The sequence below is a fragment of the Topomyia yanbarensis genome, chromosome 3 (assembly GCF_030247195.1).
Source record: "Topomyia yanbarensis strain Yona2022 chromosome 3, ASM3024719v1, whole genome shotgun sequence".
Classification (NCBI taxonomy): domain Eukaryota; kingdom Metazoa; phylum Arthropoda; class Insecta; order Diptera; family Culicidae; genus Topomyia; species Topomyia yanbarensis.
Window position 1 is genome coordinate 41,983,998 of NC_080672.1, and position 18,103 is coordinate 42,002,100.

General features: G+C 35.7%; 1 protein-coding gene across 2 annotated transcripts in view; it reads left to right on the plus strand.

The window, feature by feature from the left end:
• Positions 1-18,103, plus strand: part of LOC131690418 (neurogenic protein mastermind) — a 337,622-nt gene that overhangs the window by 44,382 nt on the left and 275,137 nt on the right. The window contains exon 1 of one of the 2 annotated variants that reach the window (XM_058976157.1): positions 8,260-8,657. The exons of the other annotated variant lie outside the window; for it this stretch is intronic. The gene's annotated coding sequence lies outside the window, so the exon portion shown is untranslated. Of the gene's footprint in view, positions 1-8,259; positions 8,658-18,103 lie in introns of those variants that run through there. 2 annotated transcript variants of the gene reach the window in all.

Consider the following 18,103-nt stretch of genomic DNA (forward strand, 5'->3'; position numbering starts at 1 on the left):
AGTGTGCAGTCCTAGTAATCGACAACGGTCTTCGTATGGCGGCAAGTTCAGTGGATCATTCCAGTGCAATTGACGTAACGCATATCTTATGAATCTGCGCTGGACGGCTTCAATTATTTGGCTCCAAGTTGCATGGTAGGGGCACCAGACGACGTTTGCGAATTCCAACTGTGAGCGCACCAGTGAACAATACAACGCTTTGAAGCACAAAGGGTCCCGGAATTCGTTGGATATTTTGAACATAAAACCTAGTAGACGATTAACTTTGTCAATGATCGCTGAGAAGTGATGGGTGTACGTTAGCCTTTCATCAAGGATGACGCCCAAATCTTTTACATGATCAACGCGTTGCAGCTGAGTTCCAGCGATGTTGTAGTTGAAATTAAACATGTTCCTCGTCGATGAATGCTGATAACTAAGCATTTAGCAACACTAAGAACCATCATGTTTCTTTTACACCAACTATAAAAGGTATCAACGAGATACTGTAGCTCATGGCAATCGGCTTCTTTCCTTATAATTAGAAATATTTTCAAGTTATCGGCGAAGAACAGTTTCCCTCCACGCATTAAGACGAAACACATCATTCATGAACAGTGAAAACAGTAGCGGACCAAGTGTGCTACCTTGAGGAACTCCAGAATGGTTGGAAAAGGACTCAAATTCATTGTCACCAATTTGAACAACGACTTTTCGGTGAACAAGGTATGATCGAAGCCAATGGCAGAATCGGGCAGTGCATCCAAGTTTATCAAGCTTCGTTAGCAGTATCTCATGGTTAACAGTGTCGAAAGCAGCCTTAAGATCTGTGTAGATCGTGTCCACCTGCAGTTGTTTGGACATTTGTTCCGTACAAAAGGATGTGAAGGAGACCAGGTTCGTCTCCACCGATCGACCGGGAAAGAATCCGTGCTGACAAGTGCTTATGTAATGTTTACTAGCAGAGAACAGCACCTCATTGATAAGTGATTTGAAATTTTTTGACTCGACTCTCAGCGAAGTGATTCCCCGGTAGTTCTCGATGTTGCCTTTGTCACCTTTCTTGTGTACCGGAAACATGACTGAACACTTCCAAACATCGGGGAATTTTTGCTGCTGAAATGACACATTGAAAAGGTGCGTCAGTGGAATCGCTAAAATATCCGAACATTTTTTCAGAACAGCTGAAGGCATTGCACTTAGTCCTGGAGCATACGACGATTTCGTTTTTTGTATTGCAGAGAGAACCGATTGTTCTGAAATGGTGAATACATCCATATCCACCGCACCAACGGGAACATCACGGGACGCGTTGTCGAGCTCGATGGCAGTTGGCGCATCAGTAGTGAAGACACTCGAGAAGTAACTGGCAAATAGGGAACACTTTGTCGCCGTCGTAGTCGCTACTTCGCCATTGTAAACCATCCTAGACGGAAGACCCGTTTCCTTCCTCTTCGTATTAACAAAAGTCCAGAAGCCCTTCGGATTTCGTCGTAAGTTTTGTTGGATGCGGTTCACATATCCTTTGTACAGTAATTTATTATAACAGCGGTACTCATTACTGGCTATTGCGAAAAAGCGCTTGAGAATAGGGCATCGTCGATTTGTGTACGCACGTAGAGCTTTGGCACGGATGCGTTTCAGATTCTGAAGCATTGCGTTCGACCAGGGCGGCTTCCTGGGAAGTTGATAATTTGGAACAGATTTTTCAACACAGTCAAGGAGTAACCGATTACAGAGATCAACTGCAACATCTACATCCACTTGATCAAGTAGTACACTCCAGTCAATCAGCAACAGTGAGCGGCATAGAGCTACTAGAGCAGTTTTGCGAAAATTACGACGATTCACAGCTAAATCTTCTTCATATAGTGGTGAACTAATGGTGGAAATGGACATTTCTAAAGCGGGATGATAGTTATCCAAAGGAACGATCACACTCGAAGCTTCACTCACAGAACACTCAGGCAAAGCATTCTCATTGACGAAGACAAGGTCACGAAAACGAGATTGATGGTTGGAAACCGTGCTTACTTAACTTAGTCCGTGAAAAGCCATCCGGTCCAGAAGTAATCGGCAGGCAGGATTTGTTGTCGAGGATAACTGGTTAGGGTAAGCGTACCCACATCCAGAAGAAACATCAGTCCTGGTTGGTTGAAATCACCAAGAACTATTATCACATCGTTTGCATCTACCTGAGAAGAAGCGCGCTCTATGGAGTCTAGGTGGAACTGCGTAATAGAACAATCAAGTCGTTTTTCTGGAGGAATGTAAACAGCTCCAATAAAGTAGTTCTTCGTTTGCGTAGTAATCTTCGTCCAAACTGCTTCAATGCTTGATGAACTATCCACACCAAACTCACAGGAGGCAAGTACGGAAGAAACAGCGATTAAAACATTCTGCAGCCCTTCGCTGATGGATAACATGAATTGGCGAGAGTGTGAGCAGTACACACATAGCGACCACCAGGCGATCCACTACACCGTTGGTCAGCGGAATTGTACGGTAACGCGGAGCGTTTTGACTGGCGAGGGGAGGGGAAAACAAAGGACCTCGACAAAGACCTTTTTGTTGAAGCACTTCGTGCTGACAGCGTCATTCCAATTCCGAGTGCCGATGAGCTGTCGGAAAGAGTAGAGAAGGCATGTGATGTAACAACGCCGAGGAACTACCGGCGTCCAGCGTACTGGTGGAGCGATAGGCTCAGCATTCCTCGGGCTGCCTGCCTAAAAGCCAGAAGACACGTTCAAAGAGCAAGATCTGTGGCAGTCAGAGAAGAGTGTAAGGTAATATTCCGGGCGGCCCGGGCCGCTTTTAAACGCGAGATAGTGCTAGGCAAGTCCACCTGATACAAGAAGCTGTGCAGAGAAGTAGACGCGAACTCCTGGGGCAATGCTTATCGTGTTGTTATGGCTAGTATCAAGGGTCCAATGACGCCGACAAACTGAAAATTATTGTGGAGGGTCTTTTCCCGAAGCACGACCCAACCGCATGGCCGCCTGCACCGTACGTTGATGCAGATGGTGGAAATGCTGGTGACAATCGAGTTTCCAACGACAAGCTCCTTATTGTGGCTAAATGGCTGAAAGCGAAGAAAGCTCCCGGACCGGATGGTATCCCCAACGTGGCACTGAAGACAGCGATCCTGGCGTTTCCGGACATGTTCAGGGTAGTCTTACAGAAATGCCTGGACGATGGCTATTTCCCGAATAGATGGAAGATACAGAAGCTGGTGCTGCTGCCAAAACCAGGGAAACCACCAGGAGATCCAGCATCGTGTCGGCCTATATGCCTGCTGGATACTCTTGGTAAACTCCTGGAAAGGGTCATCCTCCACAGGCTGACGACCCACACTGAAAGTGAGAACAGACTATCACAGAGGCAGTTCGGATGCCTAATAGACGTGAAGAACACGTTCAACAGTGCTAGCTGCGGGGGCTATCGTCGTAGCGCTGCACAGAATACGGGTTCAGGACTATTTGTGCAAGGTTCTGAATAGTTACTTCCAGAAGCGAGTACTGGTACACGAAATGAGGTTAATAAGGTTCACGATGGGAGTAACTCAGGGCTTCATACTCGACCCAACGCTCTGGAATATGATTTACAACGGCCGGTTAACGCTGGAACTGCCAAGTGCAGTCGAGATCGTCGTTTTTTTTCAGATGCCGTTGTCCTGACGATAACCGGTGAAATCCATGAGAAGATGGAGAGGTTGACGGCACGGTGGAAACCTGGATGATTGACGCCAGGTTGCAGCTGACTCACTACAAGACGTTGGTAGTGCTGACCAGTAACCGTAAGAAAATCCAGCATATCGTGACCAGTGTCGGATGATACTCAATCCCATCAATGCGTGCGCTGAAGCACCTGGGTGCGATGGTCGCTGATCGGTTAAGTTACAACAGCCATGTCGACTATGTATGTACAACTAACGCATTGACAAGGATCATACCGAATAACGGAGGAGCAAGATGCAGAACGAGATGTCTCCTGGCGGGGGTCTCATCCTCAATAGTGCATTGCAGTATTGAGAATGGGATACTGGACTAAACTCAACGTGACACAAACGCGTACAGAACGTCATTACCGGGATGATTGCCATCTGCATCACTCCGGCTGAAGACGTATAATGCTATCAGTGGAGGAATACACGAAATGCAAGGAGATTAGTCAGAGTGTGCGCGTTGGCTAAGTGACAGCAAGAATAAGACAACGTGGAAAAAGGAAGGTTGATCCACCGACTCATCCCAAATGTGTGTGGGTGTATAGGAAGCATGGCGAGGTCAGTTTCCATTTGACGCAGTTTTTGTCCGGGCACGAATGCTTCCGGAACTACCTGCATCGGTTTGGTCATGCTCCGGCACCCCTCTGCGGTGAGTGCGTGAACGTACAAGAGACACTGGAACACTTGGTATTCGAATGCCCTACATTCGAAGAAGTTCAAAGGAGTATGCCTGGCATAACAGTGGACAATATCGTCGAAGAGATGTGCCGCCACGACGAGCATATCTGGGACGCTGTCAATAGAATAGTTCTTAGTATACTCTTCGAGCTGCAAAGGAAGTGGCGAAGTGGCCAACACAGTTGCGTCATTGGCTAGAACGCCACCGTGGAACCAAAAATCGGGTTTCGGGAGAAATTCCGCCGCCGGGAAACTCTCCGACGGTGTAGACTGGGTCCACCGCCGGGGACCAGTTGAGTAGTACGCGATATAGCACCGGGTTCGGGTCTTCAGGGCACCAGCGATCCGGACGTCAGGCTTCATCAGAATCGCCGGACCGGCCTCGACACTCTACCAGATAGCTCGTGATCCACCGCCGAGTGTTAAAGTGAGTAGATCTCGTCAAACAGCTAGCAGTTAGTCGTTGGGGACGCCAGTGAATCGAAAGCTACGCTCTTTTCGGATCCGCTGTATAGACTTTTGAACCTACAAGGTCCACCGCCGGGGACTAGATCGAGTAGAAGGAATTTACAGTGGGGCAGATTCATCGCCGTAGACTATCCGACTGTATCGTGACAAAATTGGAGCTAAACGGATCACGAAACAGACGACGGTACCGAGATAAATTCCGCTGCTACGGAACTCTCAGTCGTAGTTGGGTAGTTCACAGCCGGATACTATCCGAGTAGATCTCGATAAATCTGGGAGCGAAATGGCTCAAGGACGCGCGCATCGATGTCGGTAGAATTTCTTCCGTCGAGGAACTATTGGTCAGAGTAGGGTAAGCTCACCATCGGGGACTACCCGAGTAAACCGTGATATGGTCGGGAGCTGAATGGCTCACGGAAACAGGAGCTAAATGGCTCATCGAATTGGCATCTAAACGGCTCACGGGGCGAGAGCTAAAATAGTGACGTAATAGTCGAAGAGAAGAGTTGAAAGTTAATTCAAAGCTCAAAGGTTGAGCCATTTCTTGAACCAGGTGAGGCTCCGAATTAGAGCAAAAGAAAGAGTTGCGACGAAAGCATGAGACCCCCCATGAAGTAATATCTTGATCTGGTTCCATAGGGGGAAGAAGGGTGAAAAAAGACTAAGGCGTGTTTTTAGTGGTTGGGCACGAACGTGAGTCGTGAGGCCCACACAGTGCCAATACACTACAGGCCAGGCTTTTATAGTTTTTTAATTTGTCGAGCTGAGTCGATTGGTATATTAGACTCGGCCCTCCGGGTTCCAAAAAAGTTTGAGCGAATCCCACATATTTCATTTGCTAGAAATATAAAAAAACGGAAGGACATATCGTGTACTGTTACTTTTCTGACTTATGATAGTGTTGAAGTATATTTTTTAGTGTTTTGGTTTCTCCTCGTCAGTAACTGACACCAACTTAATGCTGGTTCGATTCACATTTCTCGGACATCACTCCGTGCCAGCCAGTTGTTTAGCGTTCACACAAGACGTGTAACTTTTTGGATTTTAGTATCTAATTACCGCCAGTTTGTTATTGGTTTGGACTTAGCTAACTAGCATTAAATTGGCGTTAGTTACTGACGAGCAGAATCCGAAATACTACAAATCATACTTTATGTGAAGTCTTGTGCCCTTATGTACAAAAAATCGGTCTTATTCAATTTTTTCCTATTTGGGAATTTTGTGTGCCAGTGTTCCCAGTTGCCCATTTTCTTTCACAAACAGAAGAACTTTTAACCTTGCGGCAATTCGCCTCTTTTTCGAATCAGATGAATCTCTAACGCCATTTGCGGGGGTTGGGGACCGAACACAGGTGAGCTGCGTATAAGGCAATCGGCTGACAAACTACGCTGTGCTCGCCCCCTCTAATAGAACCCATTCCCAAGCCAACTTTTCAAATAAGCCCTGCAGTTACAAATAAAACCAACCCAAAAAAATTGACCACTTCCAATGGATCGTCTCAAGTAGCTTATGAAATCACCTCAAATCACAATCAGCCACAGCAAGCGTACGCAGCAGCAGCCCAACAACGGACGACGCACACCTGACATGTTTATCGATGGAAGCTGTTCCCGATTGATAAGATAAGGGCGAGCGCCATCCCGCTGCCGCGTTTTGATCGGTGGGAATTTCAGACCTTGAATAAACCGTACAAGTGCTGCCAGCTCGTGTGTTTCCTACCGACGGACGACACCGCCGTAAGTTCCGGGAAGATGGATGGAAGTGGTCAGCCGGTAGTCAGCAGTGTTCGATTGCCTACTTCGTGCCACTGCCGACCACGTCATCCGCAAACCAGTGTGTGCGGTAACACCACTGCCGTGCCGTGATCGGGAACATGTAGCGAAAGAAACGTGTTTTGCTCTCGTTTCTGTAGTGGTGTGGAAACAACTCTAGTGTGAAACGCATACCAGTGCCGCAATGGGAATTGTTGTTGCTCTGTCCCTCTCACTCCGACGCTATTTTTCGATGGTTCGCACTCGCTTCCACCCTGCCAGGTCATTTTGTCAACATCCTGGCCGTGATGGTATAGCAGGGTACACTGGTGGCGAGAAAGAGAGAAGGAGGAAAATGTAGGTACATCACTTACTTAGTTGGCTGTGTGTTTCAAACATTGAGCCGGGTGAGCGAACCGAGCACGAAAGAAGAGATTCCGAAAATGCCATTTATTATCCATCGGTACCCTTCTCGCGGCTCCTTCCTTCGTTGGCTCGTTACACCGAGCTCGAGCGGCAGTAAAATGTGATTCGTATGCCGCACGGACAGGGGTTTTTCGATTTGTTTGAAAATTGCTTCCGAAGTGTAGTTAAAATTGGTTTTGACTTCGGGTTCATGCGATGGAGTGTGTGTCCTAATCGATTCGAACAAGTTTCATTCGAATCTGGATTAATGATTACAGTTATGTGTCAGGGTTGATTTGATTGAAAATTCCAACCTGACTGGAATAACAAAACAATCGAAGGCAAATTCCAGATTTCCAACGAAAGCTGGATTTTAGCGACAATATTGACAGATTGACAGTTTTGACAGGTTTGACAGATTGACAGCACTAACCGGTTTCGCGATACCACTATTTCCGCGCGAATACCACCAACAAAACAGATATTATTAGCAGCAAATTCCTCTGCCGACACCCCAATGTTTACATCGCGGTTGGAAAAGCACATAAGTCCCTGAATAGCTGCTAAATCCACCCTCAGAGAGTGGCTCTTGATATCGATACTCAACAGTTTTCTGTCGCCCTTTCTTCTCCTCTCTATCCACTCTCCTTCAAGACTCCCGAACTCCGTTCAGCTTCCGCCTTCCAATCCAATGTCTCGCCGCGTAGGTACGTACGTACCGACAGTGTACACTTGAAAGTTTGCTGTTCGGACGGAATCCGTTGAACTGAAGCTAACCTCTGCTCCGGCACTCGACGTCGAATCTCCCGCTCACTTTTTGCGTTCGCTCACAGCTCCCAAAGAACCCCTCGCGCATTCGCTACGCTTCTGTTTCACTTCTTGCCGGCGCGTTGCTTTTACTTCGTTCGCGTCGATAATTTCCTCTTGCTTTGGGTTCGGGTTCGGGCAAAATGTTTCACAGCACGCAAAAAAAAAACACAAGACAAACGATTCATTCGTTCGCTCGCCCTGAAGACGGCCGGCGATAGCGCGCGCAAACGCCTTTTCTTTCTCTCTCTGACCGTTTCTCGCCATTCGGCACCCATACAGCAGCGCATACCCGTGCTGGACGGAAAATACATGTGAACCGGGAACTGACAGTTGACTAATCGTTATAGTAGGCGCATTACGATGGTGATGTGTTTTGTTTGGTGTTTTCCTCGTTGCTTTTCTGCCTCTCGCTTGCGCTGATTCGCGTCAGTCGATTGTGGTTGTTGGACGCGAGAGGTGAGCGTTTTGTGTTCCTTCTTGAACGGGGTTCTCTCCTTCGATCGGTTTTGTTTCGCATCTTCCGCGTTTCGCTTTGAAGACTGCGTTCGTTCGGTCGTTTGTTGATGTTTTGTGTGTTCGATGGCGTAAGGCGTTTCTCGGTGATGATCGGAGTTGATATCAGTCAGCCTGTACAAGTTTGTTTTGATTGATATGCAGTGCGGTGAGCGTTTTGCTTTTTTTACCGGTTGTTGACAAATAGTGAATACGGTGGTTGACACTTCTGACAGATGGTTATGTTAGGGGAAATTTAAGTGAGTGGCTATGCGTTGTGTTGAAATAGCTACAGACAAAGTGTAGCGGTTGCATATCGTGGATAATGGCGTTATCGACGTGGTAAAAACGTAAGTTGCCATCGCTTACGCTGGTGTTTAGTATATTATTTCGTTGAAACTTGTAATTTGTCTCTATTGTATCGATGAATTGGGTTAATTCCATTGAAATCACTGACTGAATGTTTCCTTCAAAGAGTATCTTGAACAGAAATCCCATTTCCAATCAGTTCAGAAAAGCATAACAACCGATCAAATTTCCGACGTTTCGGTGCTTTTTTAACTATGCCTTTATCAAGAATGCTACTAATCAATATTGTTTATTATTGATACTCCTTAGAACTGCAGACAATTTTTTTATATTGATATATAAATAAAAAACTGTCGAAATTAACCTATTGTTTAAATATTTTTTTATTTTGAAGATATAGGATACAAAAATAGACATTCAAAAAAAAACAATTTATCCTTTGATAAAGACGTTTGTTTACATCTGATTTCTCCAGATTTATATGGAATTAGTCTGATTTCGACTCAACTCAGAGTAATTGTTCAATAAATTATTTAAAAAAACCCTAAGAAGTCAGCTACATCTCCGTTCACAGTAGCTTGGGGAGATGAACAAACAAAACATGGCGTTTGTGCTCTACTGGGAGCTAAGATATCAATGAATTCTTCTAAAAAAATTGAATTTGATTTCATGCAAACTTTGGTTTTCTGTTAGGGTCAGTAATATTTCGATGGGGTTGTACAAGAGGACCGATTAGAACCTTTTATTTTATATTGCTACTTTAAACTTTACAACCATTAAAATAAAAAAGTTGAAGATTTTTTTATTCGCAGATACTGATCTCATACTGGAAATACAATTTTGAAAATCCTAAACATGAAACTAAAAACTAAAATTCTAATATCAAAACCCATTAATTGAAGACCCGTTTTTATTAGCTTCAGGGTTAGACTTTTTTATTTACCAAAAACTGTTAAAATGTCCCTAAACGTAATCTCAAAACCCTTTCTGTTTATTAGTTATAAATTACTCTGAAGCGAGTCTTCCAGTGCAAAACTTAAAAAAAAACTATCATTTTTACATATTTCGCTTCTTCGAAATAAGGAAAATATGCTCAAGAAAGGATTTACACTAATTTTACTTGATTCTCCCGTTAAACGGATTTTCAGATGTGGTTGAAAAATTCGAAGTTGATAAAATCGGATCTTCACTGTATTTCAAAAATCAAGTGAAAATAGGAAATTGGAAAACGATAATTAAAATTGCAAACTAAAATGCTAAATGAACAATTGAAAATTGAGGATTGGAAAAGAAAAACGGAAAATGGTAAATGCAAAATAGAAAAAAGAAAATGGAAAACAGAAAATGCAACGTAGTCAAGTGTAAAATGGCAAAAGGAAAATGGAGCATGGAAAACAAAACATGAAAAATGGAATATGGAAAATCGACCCTGGAAAATAGATCATTTGAAATCGACAATGGAAAATAAAAGATGGAAGGTGGTAGTTGCAAAATGGTAATTGAAATGTGAAATGTGGAAAATTGAAAAAGGAGAATGGAGAAGCAAAATGGAAATGGAAAATGGAAATAGGAAAACGGAAAACAGGAAATGGAAAAATGCATTGAAAATTGAGAATATAAAATGAACAAGGAAAATCGAAAATTGGGAATTGAAAATTAAGAATTGAAAGAAGAGCAAAAGGCAAATTTGAAAATTGCGAATTGCAAATTGTAAATTGAAAAGTGAAAATCGCAATTTGCGCATGATGGCACAAGCCTTAACATAGACAAATTGGATTTATAGTTTGGGAGGCACTCGAAAGTTCAACTTCATGAATTCTTTTCAGCTTATTCTGAACTTCTTTTCTTGCGGGACATCAAGCGGGACTAGGGGTTGGAACATATATAAGTTTTTCATTTTTAGAGCTAGCGTCAATCCGGCACTAACTTCGTCCTGTCACTAAGTTGCTGTCGGATTCTGATGAGACGAAGTCGACGAGAAAAATTGAAAATTTAAATTTTGAAAATTGGAAATTGAAGATTGTCAATTAAAAATTGAAAATAAAAAAAAATAAAATTGAAAGGTCAAAATTAAAAATAGAGAATTGAAAAAAATCGGATCAACAAAAATGGTGAATTGCAAATCGTAAATTCTAATTAAATATTGTAAACTAAAATGGAAAATAGACAATTGTAAATTGAGAATGGAGAAAGGAAAATGAAAAATAGTCAAGTAGAAGTGGAAATGGAACATGGAAAATGGTAAATGAAAACAGATCATCAAAATTTGAAAATTTAAAAAGAAAACAAAAAGTGCAAAATGAAAGCTGGGAATGGGAACATGAAAAGCAGAAAATGGAAAATTGAATAGAGAATAGAAATTTGAAAAATCGATAATTTAGTTTTGAAAATCGAAAATTTTAACCCCGAGAAAATTTAAAAATTGAGAATCGAAAATTGAAATTGAAAATTTTAAATGCAAATTGTTAATTAAAATGCAAGAGTGGTAAATTTAAAGTGGATAATGCAAAATTGAAATTGGAATAGAGAAAATGGAAAATAGTAAATGGAATGTGGAAAATGGAAAACGGAAAATGCCAATTGGAAAATGGTAGATGGCAAAAGGAAAATTGTATTTGGACAATGGCAAATAGAACATGGAAAGTGGAATGTGGAAATTGAAACGTTGATAATGAAAAATGAAAAAGGAAAACGAAGCATGAAAAATGGTACCTGAAATAAGGAAAATAAAAAACAGAATTAAAAATCGAAAGTTGTCAAATGAAAATGGAAAATTTGAAATCGCAAATTAAAAATCGAAACGTGAAAAGTCAACAAAGAAACTTGAAAATTAAAGTATGAAAGTTGAAAATTGGTCAATAGCGATTTTTTTTTATTTTTTATGTTATTGTTAATTTTCTTTTAAATTTAGGTTTTAATTTCAATTTTTAATCGTTTTCGTGCATAATTTTAATTTTTTTGCGATTTTATGATTTTAATTTTTTTTATTTTCAGTTTCAAACTTTAATTTTAAATTTTCAATTCTCAATTTTAAATTTTAAATTTTAAATTTTAAATTTTAAATTTTAAATTTTAAATTTTAAATTTTAAATTTTAAATTTTCAATTTTCAATTTTCAATTTTCAATTTTCAATTTTCAATTTTCAATTTTCAATTTTCAATTTTCAATTTTCAATTTTCAATTTTCAATTTTCAATTTTCAATTTTCAATTTTCAATTTTCAATTTTCAATTTTCAATTTTCAATTTTCAATTTTCAATTTTCAATTTTCAATTTTCAATTTTCAATTTTCAATTTTCAATTTTCAATTTTCAATTTTCAATTTTCAATTTTCAATTTTCAATTTTCAATTTTCAATTTTCAATTTTCAATTTTCAATTTTCAATTTTCAATTTTCAATTTTCAATTTTCAATTTTCAATTTTCAATTTTCAATTTTCAATTTTCAATTTTCAATTTTCAATTTTCAATTTTCAATTTTCAATTTTCAATTTTCAATTTTCAATTTTCAATTTTCAATTTTCAATTTTCAATTTTCAATTTTCAATTTTCAATTTTCAATTTTCAATTTTCAATTTTCAATTTTCAATTTTCAATTTTCAATTTTCAATTTTCAATTTTCAATTTTCAATTTTCAATTTTCAATTTTCAATTTTCAATTTTCAATTTTCAATTTTCAATTTTCAATTTTCAATTTTCAATTTTCAATTTTCAATTTTCAATTTTCAATTTTCAATTTTCAATTTTCAATTTTCAATTTTCAATTTTCAATTTTCAATTTTCAATTTTCAATTTTCAATTTTCAATTTTCAATTTTCAATTTTCAATTTTCAATTTTCAATTTTCAATTTTCAATTTTCAATTTTCAATTTTCAATTTTCAATTTTCAATTTTCAATTTTCAATTTTCAATTTTCAATTTTCAATTTTCAATTTTCAATTTTCAATTTTCAATTTTCAATTTTCAATTTTCAATTTTCAATTTTCAATTTTCAATTTTCAATTTTCAATTTTCAATTTTCAATTTTCAATTTTCAATTTTCAATTTTCAATGTTCAATTTTCAATTTTCAAGTTTCAATTTTCAATTCTCAATTCTCAATTCTCAATTTTCAATCCTCAATCTTCAATCATCAATTTTTTATTTTTTTATATTTTTTTTTCATTTTTTATTCTTCATTTTTTAATTTTTTTTTATTTAATCTTTAATGATTTTTATTTTTTAAATCTTTTATACTTAATTTTTAATGTATAATTTGTTATATTTAATTTTTAATTAATATTTAGTTTTTAATTTCTAATTCCTAATGTAAAATTTTCATACAATAATTTTTAGTTTTTAATTTGTACTTTTGATTTCTAATTTTCATTTTACAGTTTCTAATTTCCAATTTCTGCTTTCTAATTTCTAATTTCTAATTTCTAATTTCTAATTTCTAATTTCTAATTTCTAATTTCTAATTTCTAATTTCTAATTTCTAATTTCTAATTTCTAATTTCTAATTTCTAATTTCTAATTTCTAATTTCTAATTTCTAATTTCTAATTTCTAATTTCTAATTTCTAATTTCTAATTTCTAATTTCTAATTTCTAATTTCTAATTTCTAATTTCTAATTTCTAATTTCTAATTTCTAATTTCTAATTTCTAATTTCTAATTTCTAATTTCTAATTTCTAATTTCTAATTTCTAATTTCTAATTTCTAATTTCTAATTTCTAATTTCTAATTTCTAATTTCTAATTTCTAATTTCTAATTTCGAATTTCGAATTTCGAATTTCGAATTTCGAATTTCTAATTTCTAATTTCTAATTTCTAATTTCTAATTTCTAATTTCTAATTTCTAATTTCTAATTTCTAATTTCTAATTTCTAATTTCTAATTTCTAATTTCTAATTTCTAATTTCTAATTTCTAATTTCTAATTTCTAATTTCTAATTTCTAATTTCTAATTTCTAATTTCTAATTTCTAATTTCTAATTTCTAATTTCTAATTTCTAATTTCTAATTTCTAATTTCTAATTTCTAATTTCTAATTTCTAATTTCTAATTTCTAATTTCTAATTTCTAATTTCTAATTTCTAATTTCTAATTTCTAATTTCTAATTTCTAATTTCTAATTTCTAATTTCTAATTTCTAATTTCTAATTTCTAATTTCTAATTTCTAATTTCTAATTTCTAATTTCTAATTTCTAATTTCTAATTTCTAATTTCTAATTTCTAATTTCTAATTTCTAATTTCTAATTTCTAATTTCTAATTTCTAATTTCTAATTTCTAATTTCTAATTTCTAATTTCTAATTTCTAATTTCTAATTTCTAATTTCTAATTTCTAATTTCTAATTTCTAATTTCTAATTTCTAATTTCTAATTTCTAATTTCTAATTTCTAATTTCTAATTTCTAATTCCTAATTTCCAATTTCTAATTTTTATTTCTAATTTCTAAGTTTGAAACAATTTATAATTTCTTATTTTCAATTTTTAATTATTAATGAAGTTTGAACCTTTAATTTTCGATTTTTAAGCTTCAATTTTTAATTATTTATTTTTAATTTCCAATTTTCACTTTTTACTTTGGAATTTCGACATTTGAATTTGGAATTCTGTATTTTCAATTTCAGGTTTTGAATGTCGATTTTTGAATTTTGAATATTGAATTTGGAGTTTTGAATATTGAATTTCGAGTTTTGAATTTGGTATTTTTATTTTTGACTTTTGAATTCTGCATTTTCAGCTTTGAATTTCGATTCTTGAATTTTGAATTCGGAATTTTGAAATTTGAATATAGAATTTTTAATATTTAATTTTGAATGTTGAATTTTGAATAGTGAATTTTGGAATTTTGGATTCAGAATTTTAAATTTTGAATTTTTAATTTCGAGGTCTGAATTTTTAATTTTGAATATTGAACTTTGAATTTTCGATTTGAAATTTTTAATTTTGAATATTGTATTTTCAATTTTGAATTTTGATTTTCGAATTTTAAATTTTGAATTGGAAATTTTGAATTCGGGATTTTTAGTTTTAAATTTTGAACTTTGAATTTTGAACTCTGAATTTTGATTTTCAAATTTTGAATTCTGAATTTTGACTTTTGAATTTTGAATTTTGAATTTTGAATTTTGAATTTTGAATTTTGAATTTTGAATTTTGAATTTTGAATTTTGAATTTTGAATTTTGAATTTTGAATTTTGAATTTTGAATTTTGAATTTTGAATTTTGAATTTTGAATTTTGAATTTTGAATTTTGAATTTTGAATTTTGAATTTTGAATTTTGAATTTTGAATTTTGAATTTTGAATTTTGAATTTTGAATTTTGAATTTTGAATTTTGAATTTTGAATTTTGAATTTTGAATTTTGAATTTTGAATTTTGAATTTTGAATTTTGAATTTTGAATTTTGAATTTTGAATTTTGAATTTTGAATTTTGAATTTTGAATTTTGAATTTTGAATTTTGAATTTTGAATTTTGAATTTTGAATTTTGAATTTTGAATTTTGAATTTTGAATTTTGAATTTTGAATTTTGAATTTTGAATTTTGAATTTTGAATTTTGAATTTTGAATTTTGAATTTTGAATTTTGAATTTTGAATTTTGAATTTTGAATTTTGAATTTTGAATTTTGAATTTTGAATTTTGAATTTTGAATTTTGAATTTTGAATTTTGAATTTTGAATTTTGAATTTTGAATTTTGAATTTTGAATTTTGAATTTTGAATTTTGAATTTTGAATTTTGAATTTTGAATTTTGAATTTTGAATTTTGAATTTTGAATTTTGAATTTTGAATTTTGAATTTTGAATTTTGAATTTTGAATTTCGAATTTTGAATATTGAATTTTGAATTTTGAATCTTGAACTTTGAACTTTGTATTTTGAATTTTGAGTTTTGAATTTTGAATTTTTTATTTTTAATTTTTAATTTTGAATTTTGAATTTTGAATTTTGAATTTTGAATATTGAATTTTGAATATTGAATTTTGAATTTGGAATTTGGAATCTTGAATTTTGAATTTTGAATCTTGAATTTTGAGTTTTGAATTTTGAATCTTAAATTTTAAATTTTAAATGTTGAATTTTGAATTGTAAATTTTGAATTTTCAATTTGGAATTTTGATTTTTTCAATTTTGAAGTGTGAATTTGGAACCTGGAATTTTTAATCTCAGAAATGACGCGCGTGTGGTTGTGTTAATTCTGTCTTGAGACACCCTGTGCTTTTTCTATCTTCTCATGGAAAAAAATTTCAGATAAATTTTGAAGAATAGAGGGCATTGTTTTTTTAAATCTTTTTTAATATTATTTGCTTCCTGTTGTGACAGCTGTAGTGACCCTATGTAGGAACGACACAGGCGGTCCTGCGTGGGCTCCTATTTTATGCCTTTTTTGTTTTTTTATGTTGCCTTTTAAATTTTTTTGCATTCGTGGTGTTTTTTTAATAGTGATAGAGCGCAGTTTTTACAGTAAGCCTTCTGAGCATAATATTTTAGTTATTTGAAGTTCGTTGGCATAAACAATGGCAGTATCTTGCAAACATGCTGCTCTTTCGCAGACATCGGAGCGTAATGGAAATAAATCAATCAGGAACTGGCATAGCGTAATTGGTAGATCGATTGCATTGTACGCAGCCCACCTAGGTTCAATTCCCATCCCCTCACATAGGGTTGGAATTTTTTTTTTAAAGATTTTTCTAACAAGAAATAAGGGGTGATTGATCCTAAGGTTAAAATCTCTGTAATCAAAAACCAAAAAAAAAAATGAACAATCGAATAAAATAGTACTCATTCATAAAGATTTTTAATATGAATAAATGAAACTTGCGGATTGAAAATATAAAAATATAAAAATTTAAATGGCAATATTAAAAATTTACGAGCCTTCTAGTATTAAGTCTAGTACTTTTTACATCGTTAACTATTTCGTATCAAGAGATACGCCACCAAGAGAACACAACCTTAGAACACGTTTCAACATTTCTATAGACATTTTTCAGAACCAAGAAACTAACGTAAAATCGTTGATAAATATGATCAACTTCACTTAAATTCTCTCGTTGGAGTTCAACAAGGCAACCACATGGAACCTTTAACCTTTTTCTGTTACTTAATGTCGAGCGATACGATAATATTTTTTTTATTTTTTAGTATTTTGTTTGGTTCAGATTTCTTTGCAGAACTCCAAGATTCAAATTCAATCTAAACTGTAGCTCGTTCCGAGTCAACAAGCCAATCACGACTTGTAGATGAAGAATCAGGATACCACGATCGCAGTTATTAGAATTCCTTGATTTGATTTCTCATACTGCTTCTTCGTAAACATTCTATAATTTAATGCTCAGTTCTGTTGATAGTTGGAAATTCCTTCACATCAATCATCATGTTCCACGGTTAGTCATCCGCACCGCCTACTCATCCTGACGCCGTCGTGAGGATGTCACAATATATTCTTCGAAACTCATTGTTTCTGAAACATGGCACCCTTGGATCGGGATGAGAATTAACTAATAAACACACGTCGATGGATCCTAAACCAACGGGTCCTCCTACATGGAGCCACAGACAAAGGACACGAACTTAAAGCAAACTTTGTCATCATTGCTAAAACATGCGATTCTAAAACTGTAGAGGAAGAGTGCTACTACCGTTGGTCTATGATTATGTCATACATCAATGAGGCAACGGTGTGATTATTTCTCGCGAAATGTTTTGCAAACCTCGGCATTAATATCCTCGCGTTCAGCAACGCCGTCGCCACCATCACCCGTCGTCATCGTATTCATTTGAATTAGGAGCAAGATTTCGACAGTGCAGTTTGCATCATTCGTCGTCGCTAGTAAAACAATCCGTTTGTTATGTTTGTGACTGTTTTTTTTCTACGCTGTAGATGAGGGTTGCAATCACGGTCAAAAGCTGGAACATACACTGTCAACAATAACTGTTATCGTCAACGAAATTTAAGAAGTTCAATGAAGATTTGTAAAAGGTTTTAAATTTATGTATAAAACTTTTTGAAATTGAATCACAAGTTGTAAAAAAATGAAATGATTCGTTGAAAATGAAGATTTAGACTTTCTGTAATGACAAATCTTGACAATTGTTGCAACCACTGCACGGTGAAACACGGCTAACAAAGAGGAGAAAACCTCGGAAGGAGAAAAACATTGGGATCGAGCTACATACAACACGAAAAAAAGAAACGGTCTGGAAAACAGTTTGCAATCGTGTAAATGACACTACCGCTCCAACCGACCACAGTAGATCCACGCTAATTCGTCCAATAGCTCACATATTTCTGAAACGAAATTCACCCCTTCTCTAAATAGTCGCTGTATAGGAACCGGTTACCGGGCTCCACTGTACCGAATGCCATCATTCGGTCGCTGCACGGCTTGCTTTGCACCAATTGTGTGCACCTCTCGCGCAAATCACCCTCGCGTGAGCTGCTCCAACTCGGTCCGACCGAGCAACCGATTTCCGTCAGTCGTCAGT